The 21,306-nt window shown below is 40.5% G+C and overlaps 1 protein-coding gene across 3 annotated transcripts in view; it reads right to left on the minus strand.

The window, feature by feature from the left end:
- PLEKHF2 (pleckstrin homology and FYVE domain containing 2) overlaps positions 1 to 15,443 on the minus strand; it is a 30,577-nt gene extending 15,134 nt beyond the window's left edge. For 2 of the 3 annotated variants that reach the window (XM_043978160.1, XM_043978161.1), the window contains exon 1: positions 15,166 to 15,443. The gene's annotated coding sequence lies outside the window, so the exon portion shown is untranslated. Of the gene's footprint in view, positions 1 to 6,109; positions 6,125 to 15,165 lie in introns of those variants that run through there. The other variant, XM_043978162.1, reaches the window with a different exon arrangement.
- Between the last annotated feature and the right edge of the window lie 5,863 nt (positions 15,444 to 21,306).

A 21,306-nucleotide genomic window follows, 5' to 3' on the forward strand; every position in this document is an offset into this window, starting at 1 on the left:
TTTAATGAGAGTATATACCATTTGAATAGGGATTATACAAATTATCTCAAGGTTGGTCCCAGAATAGGGATTTGTCTTTCAAGTCAATTACAAAGAAAAAGATTATCAAGTTAATTACAAGAGTTTGAATTTGTTGATCTAAAAGAGAATGTATGGGGCAGCTAGGTGGCTAGAGGATAGAGCATCGGCCCTGGATTCAGGAGGACCTGAGTTCAAATCTGACCTCAAACACTTGACACTTAACTAGCTGTGTGACCCTGGGCAAGTCACTTAACCCCAATTGCCTCACCAACCACCCCCCAAAAAGAGAATGTCAGCCAAACAAAAAAGTACTTTTAAAAAGCAGCTCTTTAATAGATGATATGATCTACTGAAACACTAAAAAGCATTTAATACTGCTAAAACCACTTTTAGTACTTTTTAATTAAATAACTATTTTTTATGGAGATCATAAAAAAATCTCATTTTTATTGCTCAAAGGTAATTCAAACAGTGCAATCTACTGTGCTGAGAAACAGAAGTTTCTGTCCATAAGGATCTTACAATCTACTGAATAGATTGAACTGTTTGAAAAGCTGAAAATTTCACTGAAATTTTTATTATTCTATTAATCGCTAATTATTAATTGTATAAATATTAATATACTAATCAACTAATAATATACTAATGACCACTGCATAAACTTATTAATTTTATTTATTAAATTTTATTTCCAAAAGCAAAGAATAATCAATTCCCCTCTCTCCTCACTGGCAAAGCAATTATCCTATTCTCTTAAAAATGGCAGGGGGGGGGCAGCTAGGTGGCGCAGTGGATAGAGCACCGGCCCTGGATTCAGGAAGACCTGAGTTCAAATTTGACCTCAGCCACTTGACACTCATTAGCTGTGTGACCCTGGGCAAGCCACTTAACCCCCATTGCCCTGCAAAAAAAATAAAATTTAAAAAAAAAAAAATATATATATATATACTCAATTGCAAAAAGTGATTGTCCCAGTGATAACACTATTAGGAACTCTACTATGAAAGTTATTAAATGGAGAAGAAAAAAGACCTAATTGTACACAAATATTCACAGTATTATTTGTATAATAATGGAAACTAAAATATAAATTGTGGGACATACCATACAACTGGGAAATATCTAAACAACATCGTTATAAATAACAAAAATAAAACAAATATATCAAAATATATAAAGAAAACAGACTAGAGCACTCACTGATTACAATTACATACAGGGGTGGTGAGATGGGGGGGGGGGGGGAGAGAAGAGTCCTGAACCTGTGATTTCATTATTGTAGGGAACGCACAATTGGATATAGCCCTGGACACTAGCTAGCTATGTGATCTTGGACAAGTCACTTAACCTTTATTTGCCTCAATTTCTTCATCTGTAAAATAAGGATAATAATATCCCCTACCTCCCAAGATTGTTTTGAGGACCAAATGAAATTAAAGAGCTTAGCAGAATACCTGGCACATGTTAAACACTATATAAATGTTGTCTATTATTAGCTATTACCAGACAACTATTCTGCAACTAAAGAGTCTTAAAGAGTTACCTGGGACCCTGAATGCTTAAGTGCCTTGCTCAACATCACATAGTGAATCCAGATCTTCCTGACTCTAAGACCAACCCTTTATAAAACTCACTGTGCCTTGCTGCTTTTCACAGTAAAAACAAAACAAAAACCTGATAAGTACACTGCCAGAAAGGAGATTGAGACACATCAAATAAGATAAAATTTTGTTAGTTTGTCACTTTTTTCCCTTTAGCAATGTGGCAGAGCACCAACAGAACGACTCTGGAAGAGCTGTTAACAAAGGGTCTTAATTAAACAAAGCAGCTTTGATTTCGATCAGTCCTTGAGGAACAACAGGCTGATGAAAAATAAGGACACCTGATTTGTTGAAGTCCATACTGACATATGCAAAAAGCAAAAATGGATGGTATTACATCAAATCCTAATTCATTAGAAGTAAACTATATATATATATATATATATATATATATATATATATAAAACTATCCCAGTCCACTTAACTACTTTACCTAAGTGAATAGACTGAAGATTGAGTAGAGAAAATTCATTAATAAATCAATTTCAAGATGAAATATCCTTTGAGAAATTATTTCATCTTCCTCTTCAAAAAGTTTTTCAATGACTGTGGAGTATAGATGCTGAATGAACCATACTATTTCTGTTGTTTTTGGTGCTGTTGTTTTTTTTCTATTTTGAGGTTTTTCATCATTGCTCTGATTTTTTCTCTTATAACAGGACTAATGCAGAAACAGGATTAATGTTATTATGTGTATATATATGTGTGTGTGTATATCTATATCTATATCTATATAGATATATAGATATAACCTATATCAGATTACCTGCTGTCTAGGGGAGGGGGAGAGGGAGGGAGAAAAATCTGAAATTGTAAAGCTTGTATAAACAAAAGTTGAGAACTATCTTTACATGTAATGGAAAAAATAAAATACCTTATATGTAAAATTTTAAAAAATTAAATTAAAAAAAAAAGTTTTTCAATGGGTAAAGAGAAGAGCACATGTATACACTTTTATCAACAAAATAAAAGTCTAATTTCAGAAAGCATTATTTCTAAGGCAGGTGAAAGTTGTTAAAAAAAAACCCACTATAAAACAGAAAAATACTAATAAAGTCCAAGCAAATAAACCAACGGGAACTCTGGTTCTTCATCACTAAACCTCAATAATAAAATCTCTCTTTTTGGTGAGGAACCAGCATGGCAGGAGAGGGAGAACAGGAGTCCCCCTTTGTCTTTCAGGACATCGATTTAGTGGTTGGTAAGAGATTTCACGTGGGCTGCTAGGAAAGGAAATTGATTTCTTTCTCTCTGGCTATATCGAATTAGATTTGAGCTAGGATTTCCATGCTATAAGGAATCTTCTCAATCTCTCTTTACTAACTCATAATATATATTTTATAAATCTCTAAAAGCCTAAACTCTTGCTGAATTTATCAGTGATTTTAGCCACAGCTTCCCAATAATTTTATTGGAACTTGCAAAAGTAAATCTGCTTAAAAGCATATTTGTACATGTTTTGGTAAACTACAATTATGTCAGTTTAAATTGTTATTGTTGGGGGCGGCTAGGTGGCGCAGTGGATAAAGCACCGGCCCTGGATTCAGGAGTACCTGAGTTCAAATCTGGCCTCAGACACTTACTAGCTGTGTGACCCTAGGCAAGTCACTTAACCCCCATTGCCCCGCGGGGGAAAAAAAAAATTGTTATTGTTATCAACATAAAGAAATTTAATACAAACATATAACTTCTAGGCTTGGTCCTGTAACCTCTCTGTGCCTCATACACACTTAATACATGAAACATGGGGAATGAATTTGATGACCTCTTATGTTCCATATCATTTCTAAAACTGTATAACTGAAATCACTCATATCTCCAAGCCCCCCCTCATTTCTAAGCCTCCCTTTCCTATCAACATCCTTTAAGCCCCATTTTAATACCATATCTCTGCAACAAGTATTTTACATATTTTGATTCTCATGACAACACTGCTAGTTCCTATTACTCATTCAATTGATTCAAATGTGTGTGTCTGACTCTCTGTGACCCCATTTGGGGTTTTCTTAGCTAAGATAATAGAATAGCTTGCCATTTCTTTCTCCAGTTCATTTCACAGATGAGGAAACTGAGGCAAACGGGGTTAACTGACTTACCCAGGATCACATAGCTAGTGTCTGAGGCTGGATTTGAGCTAGGTCTTCTTGACTCCAGGCCTGGTGCTTTATCCACTGTGCCACAACTAGCTGCCCTAGTTTCTATTACTATCCCCATTTTAAAGATGAAGAAAATGGATTCTGAGAGGATAAAGTGACTCACTAAGGGTCATGAGGTCTAGTAAATATGGAATCTGAATGTAAATGTTTTTTCCTTGATCCTCACCTTAGCTAGAAATTTCTTTCTCTCGTCTAATTTCCTAATATTTAATATGTCCTTAGCACATTCTAATTTGTATTACATTTATTTGTGCACACATAATCACCTCAACTGAGCCTGAAACTCCTTGAGAGCTGGCATAAAGTCTTTAATGTCTCTCACACATATCTAGCACAGTATGCTTCAAATAGTACACGATTAACGGTGCTCTAGTGAAATAAAGACATACACAAATAATTAATACATGATAGAAATGGATAAATGATTTTGAAAGATATAAAATGCTAACTGTGGGAGGATCAGCAGAGGGAGTGATAACTGCCAACTAGGATACCCCAGCAGCCTAGCACAGTGGATATGGTAAGACCTAGTAACACTGGCTTCCTTGCTATTCCTCAAACAATACACTCCCATCTCTGCATTTCAGGGCATTTTCATTACCTATCCCCTATTGGAATTTTTCTCCCTCACCTCTGCCTTCTGTTTTCCTTCAAGTTCCAGTTAAAATCCCACCTTCTAAAGGAAGGCTTTCTTGACCTCATCTGTAGTATGTTCCTTTGGTTGATTACCTCCAATTTCTTCAAAACATAGATCACTTTTACATAATTGTTGGCATGTTGTCTTCCCCAATGGATTGTGAGCTCTATGAAAGCAAGAATTGTCTTTTGCCTTTCTTTCTTTTTTCTTTTTTTTTTTTTAGTGAGGCAATTGGGGTTAAGTGACTTGCCCAGGGTCACACAGCTAGTAAGTGTTAAGTGTCTGAGGCCGGATTTGAACTCAGGTACTCCTGACTCCAGGGCCGGTGCTCTATCCACTGCGCCACCTAGCTGCCCCTTTTGCCTTTCTTTATATCCCCCAGAACTTAGCACAGTCTCTGACAAATAGGAGGTACTTAATTGTTTAATGACTAACTTTAGTGCTGGGCTTGAAGTCAGAAAGACCTACATTCAAATCCCATATTTACTACACACCTCCATGACCCTCAGCAAATCTCAGAATGTTTTCCTCATCTTTAAAATGAGGATAGTAATAGAAACGGTAGAAACTAACAATGTTGTCATGAAGATCAAATAAAATATGTAAATGCCAACCATCATTATTCTTCTGCAATGCTGGCTGTTCCTTTCATTATTATTATAAAATAACTGACATTTATAGATCATTTTACCTACCTTATAAAGTAGATAATACACATATTACAATTTTACAGACAAGACCAAGACACTGAAGCATAGAGAGGTTAAGTGACTTGCCCAGGGTCACACAGATATCCTAAGTGTCAAAATTTGAACCTGGGAGTTCCTAGTTCCAACTCCAGAACTGTATTCATTAGGTCACCATCTTCATTATTATATAATTATGTAAGAGTAACATTCAGATTTTTGGACTTAAAGAACACTGCTAGTAAAAATTTTTAAGTTCACTAAGGTGTTGCAACTGTAAGCACAAGATGCAGATATTATCCCCATCACATCTTGGATCTAGCCAAAATAAAATTTATGCCTGGAACTAAATCTGACCCCAAGATCATTAGTTTCCTCACCCTTACTCTATACCAAATACAAAGTCAGATACCAATGAACCAATTATATATATATATATATATATATGTGTATATATATATACACACACACACACACACACACACACACACACATATATACCTGCCTAATACTATAGATGATGTTTGTTATGACAAAGGATTACTCATAACCAAAAAAAGGCCATCACCTACTCCCTGAGGAACGCTTACATTTTATTCCAATGTGCTACTCCTTCCACCAACTATGTACAGGCTGTCATTTATCAGCAGGATGGTTTAGCAACATGTAGTCATATATAATTAAAACTCAAGTTTTAATACCTCAGTAGTAAATCTTCCGAGTGTCCTTTTGAAAAATAAAATTTTTTTAAATAATAAAGTGACTAAGGGGCTCAGGAACTAAACTGTCTTGTGAAATAACTACTCTCCCAAAGCAAATGTCACAATGCTTTGCCAATCTGAGAACTTGATACTGTTGTAAAATGCAGATTTACTGTCATTTTATAATGTCAAAATTTCAAATTTACTGTTATTTCTTTAAATTTCTAGCTTGGCAATGAGTCCTAGATAAATAAAAAATTTTTTCAATTTTAAATGAGATTTTTACCGACTGCATTATTCTTACTACCTCTTACTGCCATTTATAAACTACAGTTTATAAATGAGGGCGGCTAGATGGCGCAGTGGTAAAGCAGCGGCCCTGGATTTGGGAGTACCCGAGTTCAAATCCGGCTTCAGACACTTGACACTTACTAGCTGTGTGACCCTGGGCAAGTCACTTAACTCTCATTGCCCTGCAAAAAAAAAAAAAAAGTGAGGGGTGAGGGGAAGATAAAAAGGAAATGTAAATAGAAAATAATCTGAAGAAGGATAGAGTAATAACTGGGAGGACCAGGAAAGGTTGTACATAAGAGCTAGACTTAAAATAAGCTTTATAGAAGTTAAGGCTCCTAAGAGACTGAGGTAAGGAAGGAGTACACTAAAAGCACTAAGAGACAGCTTGTGGGAAATAATAAAGGAGATAGAATAGAGTTTAGGGAACAGAAAGTAGGTCAGCTTGGCTAAAAGGGTGTGAAGGGGGTTATGAAGCTGAAGCCAGATTGTGAAAGGCTTTAAATACCAGTCTGTGAAGATATCTTAGAAGTTATAGGGGCAGTTGGGTGGTACAGTGGATAAAGCACCGGCCCTGGATTCATGAGTACCTGAGTTCAAATCCAGCCTCAGACACTTGACACTTACTAGCTGTGTGACCCTGGGCAAGTCACTTAACCCTCCTCATTGCCTGGCAAAAAAAAAGGGGAAAAAAGTTATAGAGGGTCAGTGAAGATTTTTGAGGAAGGGAGTGACAGTCATACACAATATACTAAACACAAAGTCAGAAACCAGAACACCAATTATATACCTGTGCTTTAAGATTATCTTGGTGATTGTTTTTGTTTAAGCAGATATAAAATCCTCTATTTGGAATTCAAAGCCCTTCATAACCAGCCCTCCCAAACCCCCAATTTTCTAGTTTTATTACACCAAGACCCAACCTGAGAACACTGAGATCCAGTTAACACTAGCCTCCTTGCTATTTTTCAAACAAGATACTACATCTCAGTTCCATACATTTTCTCTGGCTGTCCTCGACATGTGCACATTCTCTCCCTCTTCATCTGTCTCTTGGCTTCCCTGAAGTCTCAGCTAAAATTCCACCTACAAGAAGCCTTTCCCAATCCCTTTAATTCTAGTGCCTTCCCTCTGTAGATTACTTCCTATTTATTCTGGATATAAGCTTCTTTGTACATAATTGTTTATATACTGTCTTTCCCATTAAATTGTGAGCTCCAGGAGGGCAGAGGCTGTCTTTTTTTTAAATTAATAAAGTATTTTATTTTTTTTCCGTTACATGTAAAGATAGTTCTCAACCTTTGTTTATACAAGCTTTACAATTTCAGATTTTTCTCTCTCCCTCCCCATCCCACATAATAACATTAATCCTATTTCTGCATTAGTCATGTTATAAGAGAAAAAATCAGAGCACTGATGGAAAACCTCAAAATAGAAAAAAAACAACAGCACTAAAAACAAAAGAAATAGTATGGTTCATTCAGCATCTATATTCCACAGTTCTTTTTTTTTTTCCTGGACTTGGAGATCCTCTTCCATCACGAGTTCCCTGGAACTCTTCTGTGCCATTGCATTGGTGAGAAGAATATAGTCCATCACAGTAGATCAACACTCAATGTTGATGTTACTGTGTACAATGTTCTTCTAGTTCTGCTCATCTCACTCATCATCAGCCCACGCAAGACCCTCCAGGTTTCTCTGAACTAGAGGCTGTCTTTTGCCTTTCTTTGTATCCCCAGACTTAGATTGGGGGTACTTGCCCAGGGTTACACAGCTAGTAAGTGTCAAGTGTCTGAGGCCACATTTGAACTCAGGTCCTCCTGAATCCAGGGCTGGTGCTTTATCCACTGAGCCATCTAGCTGCTCCCAGCATTTAATTATTGACTGGCTGATATATCCAGAAAACTCCCCATTCAGTAAATATTCAGTCTAATCCTATCTGAATTTAAGACAAATCACTTAACCTCTCTGAGACTTAGTTTCCTGATCTGTAAAATTGGAGGGGGAGGAGGAAGTGAAAAGGCAGATAGATGACCTTTCTTCCAGCCCTAACATTCTATGATCCTATAATCCCTATTCTACCACCAAGCCTTCCTTTTGCTGCCATCATCCTGCAACTTCTACTCTCTCACCCTGTCAAGCTTCTTGCTATTGCTATCTTCGAGGCCACTTACACTCCCCTCAAAAGTTGAGCACCTAGATCCTCTCCACCAAATTTCTTGCCCTTGGGGACTGTGAGAAAAGTCCCCTAGAAAATCAGTCCAAAGGCAAACTCCCATGATCTATAACTCTACTTCAACTATCCAAAAAGGTGACAGTACCTTAAACCCAAACTTTCATTTCCATGATCACAAACTGTGAAATTCCTCTCATCATAGTTTTCTTGTCCTTCCATCTCTCCATCTATTTTTTTTCTTTTCTTCTTTTAAATAGTTTTCCCATGACTTCAACATGTGGAAAATTTTACATCTATCTAGTCCTTTCTCTAGGACTTTCTTCTAATGCATAAAGCAGGCAGATATAAAACATTTCTAGAACTTTCAACATTCAACATTAATTTTAATTGTATTTGCCTCTGACTCACTTTTAAACTCATCCTTCAAGCTCACCACAACCTTCTATCCTTTCCTGGTTCTGACTACACTTTATTCACCTCAAATTTCAAATAATGTACTGTCTTGAATTCAATTCTACAAGCACTTGTTACCACAAGTTACTTGTTAATTTTAAGTTGCACAAGCTTGCAAAACTTAAATGTCATCCTTGGCACCTCTTTGTAACAAATCTCAAACACTCCCTCTTCTCTATGATAGTGCCACCAACCTGTTCAAGCCCGTATCACCACACACGTGAACTACTCCGATAGCCTGACATAAGTTTCTCCCTACTGCAGTTCAAACTCCATTCAGCTGTCAAACTGATTTTCCTAAAGTGTAAGTCTGACCATGCCTGTGTGTCTGTGTGTCTCTCTCTCTCACACACACACACACACACACACACACACACACACACACACCTCAAACTCAATTGGTTCCTTATTATCTAAGGACCCTCATATGTAATTACTTAATTATTTTAAAATGTTATTTTTATTTATTTTGTTAAATATTTTCCAATTACATTTTAATTTGGTTCTGGCCCCACTCAGGAGTGTTGTCAGCAGCATGTGGCAGACTGTGTGTTTAACACCTCTGACCTATGATGACACATCATATGTTCTGTTTGCCATTCAGAGTTCTTCATAACCTACCCCCTTCCCCCCACCTTGCCAATCTTCTTACACCCTCTGTGCCTCAAACAAGAAACTCCATCTTTCTCCATTCCAGACATTTTCTCTGGTAGTCCCTCATGCCTGGAACACTCCTCCCTCCTCGTCTCTGCTTCTTGGCTTCCCTTGAGTTTCAGATAAAATTCCACCTACAAAAAGCCTTTCCCGATATCCCTCTAATTGTAGTGCCTTCCCTCTGTTAATTACTTCCTATTTATTCTGGATACAGCTTGTCTGTACATAGTTGTTTGTTTGCATGTTGTGTCTCCCATTAGATCGTGAGCTCCTTAAGGGCAGATTCTGTCTTTTGCCTTTCTTTGTATCCCCAGCACTTAGTGCAGTGCCTGGCACGTGGAAAGTATTTGATCAATGCTTAATGATATATATATGTATAATGTATTGAACTATGTTGAACACTTTGCAAGGATAAAAACAAAACAGTCCCTGCCATCCAAGAACTTACATTCTACTGAAGGAAAAGACATGTACACAAAAAAGTAAATTAAAAAAGGATATAATTTAAGTGAGGGAAAGCAACAGTGACTGAACAATCAGGATGGATTTTCTAAAGGTGACCAGAGCTAAAGAAGGCTAGGGATACTAAAAGGTAGAACAAAGAATGTGCATTATAGCTATGGAAGACAGCCAGTGCTAAGGCATGGAAATACAAATGTAATGCCATGAATGGGGAAACAGCAAGTACACAGATTACATGAAGGAAAGCAGTGAGCAAAAAGCCTAGAAAGGTAGGCTGGAACCCAACTGTGAAGGATTTTAAAAGTCAAAGATTTGTGTTTCCTCCTAGAGGCAAAAGATTTTCTTGAGCAGGAAAGAAGAGACAGAACTGTGCTTTAGGAATATCAATTTGACAGCTATTACAAAGATAGAATAAAGAGGGAGACTGGAAGCAGGGAGACTAATTATGAGTCACTGCTATAGTCCAGGGAAGAAGTGAAGTAGGCCTAACCTCAATGGTGGTCATTCTGTCTCAGCTTGAAGACCTCCAAAAAAGGAAAACCTACTACCTTCCGGGCATTCATGGTACAATGGAAGAGCAACAGATTTTGAAGAGGACCCACTTCAAATTCTTTACCTGCTCTTTAATGCTTGAGTGAACCTGAACAAAACATTTGATTTCTCTGGGTCTTAGTTTCCTTATCTACAAGTTAAGTTGGACTAGATGGGATCTAAAGTTTCTTATAGCTCTTTTTTCCTCTTTGCAACTTCCACCCATTGCTCCCAGTTCTGACCTCTGCCAAAGAGAGCAACTCTTTAAATACAGGAAGACAGCTATTATGATTTCCCAAGTTTTCTCTTCTCCATAAATTGCTTTCCCTCAAAGTTACAGATGAATTACAGGATCAGCACCCATGGAAGTTTTCCCTGTGCCAGGACAGCATATGTCTGGTGTCACCCCAAAAAAGATAACTTTTTGTTAATCTGCTTTGAAAGAACTCAAGGTCAATATTGGAATAGCTGGTTGCTCTAGTCCCTTAAACTCTAAAAACACTGTAATTCAGGGGCAGCTAGGTGGCGCAGTGGATAGAGCACCTGCCCTGGAGTCAGGAGGACCCGAGTTCAAATCCAGCCTCAGACACTTAACACTTACTAGCTGTGTGACCCTGGGCAAGTCACATAACCCCCATTACCTCACCAAAAGGGGGGGGGGAGGGATTGTAATTCTGTCTTTAAGAGTTGTGTGAGGCATTGAGAAGTTAAGTGAATTGTCCAGAGATAAAGTGTCAGAAGTAGGTCTAGGACTACCCCCCCACACACCCAGCCCCAATCCACTATGTCACTGCTCTTTTCTTACTTATTTACAAGATAAAATAAAAACTTTTTGATTACTGAAAATTGCGAGAAACACTTAAAATCTTAAAATGTCTTTCATGGGATCATCCAAATTTTACTGAGTACTTAAGTCACTGTATATAATAATTACAAACAAAAATGTAGACTTATTCAAAGATCATAGTATGATGTCCAAACTGCTCATGATCAATGTATAAAGGTCACTCTTGTCCCTTCTATAATGACCAGTAATTTAGCTTGTCTTTTCATCAAGAACTGTTTCAGAGGATTTACATAGCCTATAATTGTTTTCTGTCCTACTTCAGTCATTATATTTTTTGTGATTCTATCATTGAAGAGAACCCCAGAATCTACTACTGTCACTACCAATGACTACTTTACACTGCTGAAGATTAACTTCACATGCCATTCAAAATATTTGCGTTTAGTTTGTAAAACAATTGTATTTCTTACAGCTCATCCTACAAACAAGCACTTTAATGGAACTACTTACTATCTTTCACATGTCTAACTCAAAAATTAATACATTCAGGGGCAGCTAGGTGGCGCAGTGGATAGAGCACCAGCCCTGGAGTCAGGAAGACCTAAATTCAAATCCAGCCTCAGATGCTTCACACTAGCTGTGTGACCCTGGGCAAGTCACTTAACCCCAATTGCTTCACCAAAAAAAAAAAAATTAATACATTCAATTCAACCAGCATTTTTACTAAGCACATAACACAGTGCTGGTAGGCACTGTTCTAGGGACTAAGTAAGGGTGAGAATGAGCTGGGCCACACATGCCTCTCTCTGTAGTCCCAGTCAATTAGGATGTGGTTGGGGGGAACCCTCTTCCAGTAACCTCGGACTTGATGAGCCTCTCCCCCCACCCACCCCTAGCATTTCTGATTAGCTTTAGTATTAAGGGCTCCAAATGGCTACTCGACAGAGGATACAGAAGGACTTGTATCCTCTGGTACACCATTATAGCAACATCTTGTTAGGTTTATTATTTCCTAGGTATATTATTACGAAAGAAAGTTGGCTGGGGCAACTTTAGTGAGGGATGTCCATACAATTCCTTATGCAGACCTACTACTTCCCTTTTGTTACTGGTGTAGAGTGGAGTTGAAGTAACTGCACCCTCCGTGGTATTTACAAGTCCTCTACAAATATTTAATCAACTATAGTTTAATGCTGAGTCACTAAGTCATCCAAAGAAATTCAAAGTCAGTCTTCTGAAGTTTCCAAACACACTGTTGAGTATGTCCATGCATTTAAAATGAGTGCCCAGGAAAAAGTAAAGTTCATAGCACTGTATTAAAGATTCAGCATACAGACATAATATACATCCTATATTCAAAGAGATTAGGATTAACGAGCAAACTAAAACAGATGTTTAGAGAGACTTGATTTCAAGTCAGGAAAGATGGGTTTTCCATAAGGCTGTGAAAAGTTGAAATATGGTGAACAAATGGAAGAACATTCCATAGGATGAAGAGTCAATCATGTTCTAGAGTAGTGATGTCCCCAGTTTTTTTTTTTTTCAACAGCAGACCACACGGTCAGAAATGTCTACAAGTCTGATTTAGTCATTTCCAATAATGGTAAAGAAAGACAAGACAGACAGCAAGGAAGAGTAGACAGTCAGCCTTGAAGCCAGGAATACCTGGATATAAATTCTGCCTCTGACACACTGACTTTGTGACCCTGAACAAGTCATTTCATCTCTCAAAGCTCTAGGCAACTCTATGATACTCTTAAGTTGCAGAGAAGGGGTCTATCTGCCTTAGTAGAAGGCATTTTCTCCCCCAGGAGTGCATGATAGCAATCTAATCAAAGATCCACTCTAATCCCCAACTAAAATAGTGAAATATAGCCTGTTACTTATACAAAAAAATATGGATTTACAGCAGTTTACAAAAGCAATGAATCTTGTTCATTAAAAAGTGTACCATTACAAGCCTAGTGCTAGTCCTTATCAATTTTTTCAATCAGTGTGAATACTGGTATTTAATAGATGTAACTGTTCTTGGAAACTGAGTTGTACTTACTAAGGACATCATAATTCTGACTTGTGGCATGCGTTACTGATGATCCTCTTTAGCTTTGATTTCATCCATTTCACAAAAAAGACAGATGGACCCAAATACTATCAGAAATGCCATGTGGCTATGCCCTATTGCCATACTAATTCATGTAATTAGGTTTTTAAACCGTTCACAACCATTCCACTCTACGATCTGGCAGCCTACCTTTGGTCTTTCAGCTGGGCAGCTAGGAAAGGGGTCTGAATTTAAAGGAGGAGCTCTAATACTTGGAGGCTAATTTTAGGACTAGAAAGGAAGACACAAATTGTGGATGCAATGGGCAGAGTAGAAAAGGGGAAAAAGTGTATTTAATACACCTATCGATTTATTCCACAACCTTCTAAGATAATTACTGTGAAAAACTAAGATTCAGCTTAAAGGTTAACCCCCCCTCCAAAAGCAAACAATTTCATTCTGGAAAAAGCAGGTGAATTGCAACACATTTTTATCAAAATGACGCCTTAGCAAAAAAAAACATTTAAAAAAAGCAAAACACACAAAAATGATGCCTTAGAAAAAATAATCTTACTCAGTACATTAGATTGTGTAGGACAATGAAAAAACAAAGTTTATGGAGTTAGAGGACTTAGATTCAAATTGTCTCCAGTCTTTGTGACTTTGGACAAGTTGCAACTTCCCCAGGTCAGTTTCTTGATCTGTAAAATGAGGAGTCTGGACTAGATCCAGATAGCCTCTTCCAGTATCTTCCAGGTCTACGATCAATTGTTTCCTAGGAATTAATTCTGAGTGTACTTAAATCCTTAAATGTATTACCCTATTTAAACATCCTAGTCTAGTTTTTTTTTAATTTTTAAACAAACTGGTGATTGATATTGCTAAATATTAAATTTAACATAAACGTAATGTTTAATGTAGTTCAATTCCATCATTGTCAGAGTTTGAGCAAAGGGAAAATTAATTATTCGGGATTTCATAATGCTGAATAACCTCAACTCCCTATTAAGTAGCAGAGGTCAGAGAACAGATAAATATCCTGAACTAGGAATGTGGTACACACGCGGCTCCCGGGAACGAGCGAAAAATTACTTGTCAGTGTTTAACTCACTTCACCTTATTTCTAGGACAACAGGTCTAAGCACGTTGTTTTTTGTTTTTGTTCTTTGTTGTTGTTGGGTTTTTTTGGTCTAAATCTCTTTAAGCTATTTTCGACTGTTTAAGAAAAAGTCAACTACCTCTAAGGGGGGGGAAGCCAACTGTCATTTCAACGTAATTTGCAATAATAGGCACTAATAATATACAGGTAATGTCCCTGGTTAATTGCCTCCTGTACCTTCTTTTCTATAACTAAACGTGCCCAAAGCCTGCGAGGGGCTGTATACACAGCAACAGATAATAGGACAGAGAGCCTGGCAAAACACCACCCTTGGTTTTTAAAAGCCTCCCAAGAAATAACGCCGGGAAACCAACGTTTGCGTCCGAGAAAATCCGGGGGCTCAAACAAGCCGAGTAAAAAAGGTCCCCCCCCACCCTGGGCACTTTGGGGACCCAAAGCTACCGCAGGGGTGTGGATGCCACCTTTCTCTAACCGGTTGAAATTGGTTCCCGTCCCCGGCTCCGCGGGATACCCGGCCGCAGGGGCAGGGACGCGCTCCCGGGGCGCGCGCTCGGGCCTCCAGTGCGGGGAGTCGGAGGTCCAGGGCTGGACGCGGGGCGCCAAGGTGGGCGGGAGCGGAACGGAAGCCTCGGCGGCAGCCCCCTCCCTCGACCCCCGGCCCCGGCAGGCAGGGCTCCCGCGCGCCCGGCTTGAGGCGGGAGGGGGCAGCCGGGCGCCCCGTTTTCCCCAGACCCCAACATGGCGTCGGCCGCCGCCGCCGCCGCCCGGGAGAGGGGGAGGACAACGGCTCCCCCGCGCCGGAGAAAGAGCTTGGAAAGTTTCCCTTCGGAGCCGCGAGAGACACTTACCCGGCCGGACGCCCGGCAGCAGTCAGAGAGGCTCGAGAGCTTCCCGGTAGCGGGGCGTGAGGAGCGGCCGACGGCTAGCGCCGTCCCCGCCCGGCCGCCCTCCCCCGGGGGCAGCGCGAGCCCCTCTCGGAGGGTGCGAGCAGACGCCGCGGAGGGGGAGGCGTCGCAGCCGCCGCCCAGGCCCCCGCTCGAAGCCGATCCTGATCCGGACCCGCGGAGTCAGGAGCGCGGCGGGCGGCCGTTCGTTCACAGGTGACTCTTAACCGCCGCTCCTGAGGCTCCCCCGCCCCCCGCCACCACCATCTCCACCAGCCAACTGCGGCCTTAACCGCCTCCTCCGCGGCAGCGCGTGCGCGACGGCCCGCGCGCGCACGAACTTCAGAGCACACCCACCCCGCCTTCGAGTCGCGCGGAGGGCGGGACGAGCTGCACGGGCCCCGCCCCTCCCGAGGTTTGTGTAGGGTGGGGTTGGACCAGACCGAGGAAGGGAGGGTCTCGTCGCCATTTTGGGCAGGGCTTGTTTCGTACTGCTCTGTCCTTCCTAACCTAGGTGGTGTCACAGTTGCTTGTTATCATCTTCACCCCTTTCTGGAAGTGCTTGATTAACTTTCTTTTCTTTTTGCGGGGCAATGAGGGTTAAGTGACAATGTCACACACACAGGTGTCTGAGGCCGAATTTGAACTCTGGTCCTCCTGAATCCAGGGCCTGTGCCACTAGCTGCCCCGGCTTGATTAACTTTTTTTTTTTAAGTGAGGCAATTGGGGTTAAGTGACTTGCCCAGGGTCACACAGCTAGTAAGTGTTAAGTGACTGAGGCCAGGTACTCCTGACTCTAGGGCCAGTGCTCTATCCACTGCGCCACCTAGCTGCCCCCCGGCTTGATTAACTTTTAACGAAGTCAGAATGAAAGAAAGCCGGCTATCCCATTTCACTTGTGGAATGTAAAAGCGATGGAAGCCCACTCGGTAGAATGTCAGTTCGCTGAAGCCATGGAATAGTCCTTTATGCCTGGCACACAGTAGGCACTTAGTGGAGCCGTACTGTGCCCCTGAGTCAGGAAGACTTGAGATCAAATTCTGCCTCAGTCACTAACTAGCCATGTGATTCTGGACGCTTAAACTCTTCCCCAGTTTCCTCTTCTGGTTAAAAAAGGGGGTGGGGGGCAGCTAGGTGGCACAGTGGCTAAAGCACCGGACCTGGATTCAGGAGGACCTGAGTTCAAATGCGGCCTCTGACACGACACTTGCTAGCTGTGTGACCCTGGGCGTGTCACTTAACCCTCCTTGCCCCGCAAAAAAAAGGGAGGGGGGATAAAAAAAGCACCCGCCTTCCTGGGTTGTTGAAAGAAAAGTGCTATATACATGATAGTTGTTGTTAGTATAAATACTTGTTGAATTGGAAAAGAAAGCCTGTGCTCTGGGCAGTGTGCTGTGCCTGGCAAATGCCTGCTACGTTGTAGAGGCTTCATAAACATTTATTGGTTGATTGCTAGATTTATTGGATTGATTGGCTATTTGTGTAACCTCCCTCTGGGCCATAATTTATCTATCTGCAAAATTAGTTCGTTGGCTGTTGTTCAAGTCACTTTGTGAAAACCCTCATTTGGGGTTTTCTTGGCAAAGATACTAAAGTGGTTTGCCATTTCCTTCTTCAGCTCATTTTACAGATGAGAAACTGAGGTTAGGGTCACACAGCTACTAAGTGTCTTCAGCTGGATTTGAACTCAGATATTCCTGACTCCAGGCCAGGTGGCTACCAAGCTGCTGGTGTAGTGCATAGAGTACTGACTCTGGAGTCGAGAGGATCTGAGTTCAAATCTCACCTCGGACTAGCTGTGTGACCCTGGGCAAGTCACTTAACCCTTACTGCCTCAAACATCTGGGGTCATCTCCAGTTGTCCTAATGTATATCTTGCCACAGGACTTTGGAGGAGAGAATAAGGTTAGTGACCTTGCACAGTTCTCCCTCACTTAAATCCAATTCAGGCAAGTCATGATTGCACCCTGATGTCATGGTCCTCTTAGAAAATAAAGGACAAACAACAACATAGGAAGGTAACTCCTCGAAAAAAACTTCCAACTATCATGCCTATCATCAGCCTTTTTCCTGTAACATAAGTAGCTTGTTCAGGGTCACACATCAGCTAATTATGTATCAGGGTTGGCTTTGAACCCAGGCCATCCTCTAGTATTATCTCCATCTAGGACATCACCACACTCCTTTGAAGGGCTTCGAAGTGGTTCATAAATCTTTTAAAATATTTTCTGATCTCAACTTACTTCCCCACCTGAAAAATGTAATGTCATTTATAGCCTTGGTTGTTAAACCATTTAGGAAGTGCCCATTCATTCCAAAAGCCTTTATTGAGCTTCACTCTAAAAGGTAAATACCAAAAAAGTACACAAAAGTCCCTCAAGGAATTTACTATTGAGTCAGGAGAAACTAAAATATGTACAATTAACTTTATGAATTCATTCGGTAACTTTTACTAAGCATCTACTATGTGCTAGACACTGTGCATATAAAGACAAAAATGGAACAGAACCTTTCCTTGAGAGAGCCTGTATTTTCTTGAAGGAAACAACAAGCACTCAGAAATAAATATAAAATTTGCTGCTTTGCTGACTCATCACCACCACAGGATTTTCTCTAGCAGGTCACAGAAACCTCTTCACATGGGACTCTCCCTCCACACCCTGTGTCCAACCCCTGCTGATTGGCCAGTTCCTCTCAGAACCTCCAATTTAAGGAAGAGATCCAGGCCAAAAATGTCTTCATCCACTCTTCTTCAGGCTGCACTATTGACTCACATCCACAGGGCTTTCTCTACTCTGCACCCAAGGATACCTTCTTCTCCCCTCACAGCTCCCATTTTTATGTTGTCTTCCTCCATTAGAATGCTCCTTGAGGGGCAGCTAGGTGGTGCAGTGGATAGAGCACCGGCCCTGGAGTCAGGAGTACCTGAGTTCAAGTCCAGCCTCAGACACTTGACACTTACTAGCTGTGTGACCCTGGGCAACTCACTTAACCCCAATTGCCTCACTTAAAAAAAAAAAAGAATGCTCCTTGAGGAGCAGGGACTCTCAGCTTTTATTTACATTTCCATCACTCAGCACAATGCCAGGCACACAGTAAGTATTAAATGCTTGTTGACTGACTGACAAAGTAAATACAAAGTAATTGGTCTGGAAGAGGGCACTAGGCCCTCACAGGCTGCACCTTTAAAGACACTAACTAAGGCTTCTAGAAGAGAGATGAGGGTAGAATTCAGGGCAGAGATAAAAGTGTTCAGAATATAATGAGGAGACCATTTGGCTTGAATGTAAAATGCATGAAGAGATTAATGTAAAGTAAGAGGTTGACTGGAGCCAGACTGTGAAGGGCTTGAAATACCAAACACAGGAATTTCTATTTTATCCTAGATTCAAGAAGGAAGCATGAGACTCTCTCCAGCATTGAAGCCATCCCTGTGCTTTAGGAATATCAATTTGGCAGCTTTGTGGCTCATGGGGTAGTAAGGAGGAGATAATTGGAAGCAGGAGGACTAGTTAGGAAGTTATTGAAATAGTCCACGGAACTATGATAAGTGAAAGTGGAGAGGAGACACATGCAAGAAGTTGTGGAGGCAGAATCAAGACATAATGATAGTATTAACAAAAGATAATATTTATGTAGCATGTACTATGTGTCCAGCACTGTGCTGTGTGCTTTACAATGATCTCATTTGATTCTCACAGCAACTGTGAGGGGTAAGTGCTATTATTATCCCCATTTTACAGATGAGGGATCTGAGGCAAGCAAAGGTTAAGTGACTTACCCAAGATCTCATAGCTAGTTAAGTGTCTGAGGTCAAATTTGAACTCAGTTCTTCCTGACTCTAGGATGGGCCCCACTAATGGAATATCAGGTGTGAAGGAAATGGAAAAATCAGTAGTGACTCTGGTGTTTCAAACTTGGGTAACTGGAAGGATAATGAAACCATCAAAAGAAATAAGGAAGTTAGCAAAAGGAGAAGGTTTTTTTGGGGGGAGGGGACGGGATGAGTTTTGTTTTGGACATGTAGAGTTTGAGATTCAATTCAATTCAATAAACACCATGCTAAGCACTGGGGATACAAATAAGAAAAAAAAAAAAGCTTTTTACCCTTGAGGAACAAACAATCTAAGGGGGAAAGAAAGCATGTAAAAAGGAAGCCATAAAATGGGGGGCAGGGGGCCACCAGGAAGCATGATATTCCAGGAATTCAAACCAAGCAGAGCTGCTGATGGAAAAGTGTACAATGAGTAGGAAAGTTCAGATCCCAACTCTGGGAGTTTACTGCTCCACCCCACCCCCCCTTCAGTCCTCTATCCAGAGGGAAGAGGAGGCTGAAGGAGTTAACAAGGTGCAGTGTCCAAAACTTAGTAGAACAGCAGAATGATGAAATTTCCAGTGATCAGTTTATCCCGGGTGGGATTCAAACCTAACAGACCTGCAGATAGAGTTAGCCTTTAGTGTGCCATCGACATCTGCTTAGAAACAGAGAGATAGAGAGGGGTGAGGCACAGTCAATTTGCTCACAGTCCAATTGTCAGCCTAAGATGTTAGGAAAAAAAGAAGCATCATGGAATATTAGAGCTCAAAGGGACCTTAGAAATTATCTAGTCCAGCCTCTCACGATGGGAATCTCCATCATGTCCAGAGAATTTCCCTTTCACCAAGATCTAGGACACTTTCTCTTGGTTGAAATGAGGTATCGTGCTCCCAGTGGGAGAGCTCCTTCACCCTGTATTCTTTGGTATATATTCGCCTATAAATACCTTCTCTGGTTTCTGTTTTACTATGATTTGAATAAGTTTCTTGGCCATTCCCTAGTTATGCATGTTCATTGCGGAACAAAGGGTAAAGCCTTGGATTTAGAGCTTGGGGTCTCCCTTTCCCCTAAAATTGACAGAATAAGAAGTTAGCTCAAACCTGATCATATCCCTTAAAAGAGTAATATTTAAGGGAATAAACAGGTGTAATTCCAGCCCAGTGCCCTCCCTCTCTCTGAGGAGCCTCAGTCCCAACATTCTGCTTCCCCTCCTGGCAGGAATGAAAGCCTCCCTTGGAGTCACACAAAGACAACACTCTCAACATACAGGGTCCCTTCTCCATACATGGGCCTTCACCTCCTCTCTCTCTCTCCCTCTCTCTCTCTCTCTGTATATGTATGTGTGTGTGTATATATATATATATATATATATATATATATATATAGTGGTAAAAAGTTGTAACAGTCGGTTAGATAATGGAGAGACGCCAGTTTTTGGGTTTTTTTAGGACCACTCTTTTGGGGAGGAGACCAACAGCATTGCCTGCTGAGCACGCGACTTCTGACTTCCGAGGTGCGAGCTTAAAAGGCAAGGAGAGAACGGAAGTGGGGGCTTTTTCCTGCTCCGGCTGGTCTCCTGGCTGCGCTGCACAGACAGACGTGGACTGGAGTTTGACTCGGCCCGGCTCTCGGTTAACAGCACGCGCTTGACTCGGTCTCTCTCCCCAAAAGTGGCCTTGGGTTTTGGTGAGTTTTATACAGAATATAGACTAAGCCTAGATTTAAGACGATTTGTATTGTATTTCTACTTTCCTATCCTTCTAATCAACATCACCTTGTGACTACCATACAATAAAGGCTCTATCTAGAAAACCAGAAGCTTCTTCCATTTACTAGTCTGGGAGATAAATTAAGGGAAAGGTTAAGTAGGGGAGATTTATGATCTAATATCCAATTTTAATCTCACATATATATATATATATATATATATATATATATATGTAGGGTTTTCTTAAATATATGACAAATCCAAGATAACAAATTTTATATAATATGGAAGTGCTAAAGATTGAGGAATAATATATAGGATCAATCAGAAAGAACTTCAAGAAACTTTTTAAGCCAGGTCTTAGAAAAAGCATGGACTGGAAGTAAGAGATAACATGGTGGAAGAAGTGATGTATGTCCTAGGTAAGCAAATGACAATGATATGACTCTTTTTCTCTCTCCTATAAACTCATGGTATATACTGTCTGTATTCAATCATAGCATTTAGCCACATGCTGGCCTTCTACACATTGGGGTCAGTTAGTCATTCAACTAGTACTTATTGTTTTGGTTTGGGTTTT

This window comes from Dromiciops gliroides, chromosome 1 (assembly GCF_019393635.1).
Source record: "Dromiciops gliroides isolate mDroGli1 chromosome 1, mDroGli1.pri, whole genome shotgun sequence".
NCBI lineage: Eukaryota > Metazoa > Chordata > Mammalia > Microbiotheria > Microbiotheriidae > Dromiciops > Dromiciops gliroides.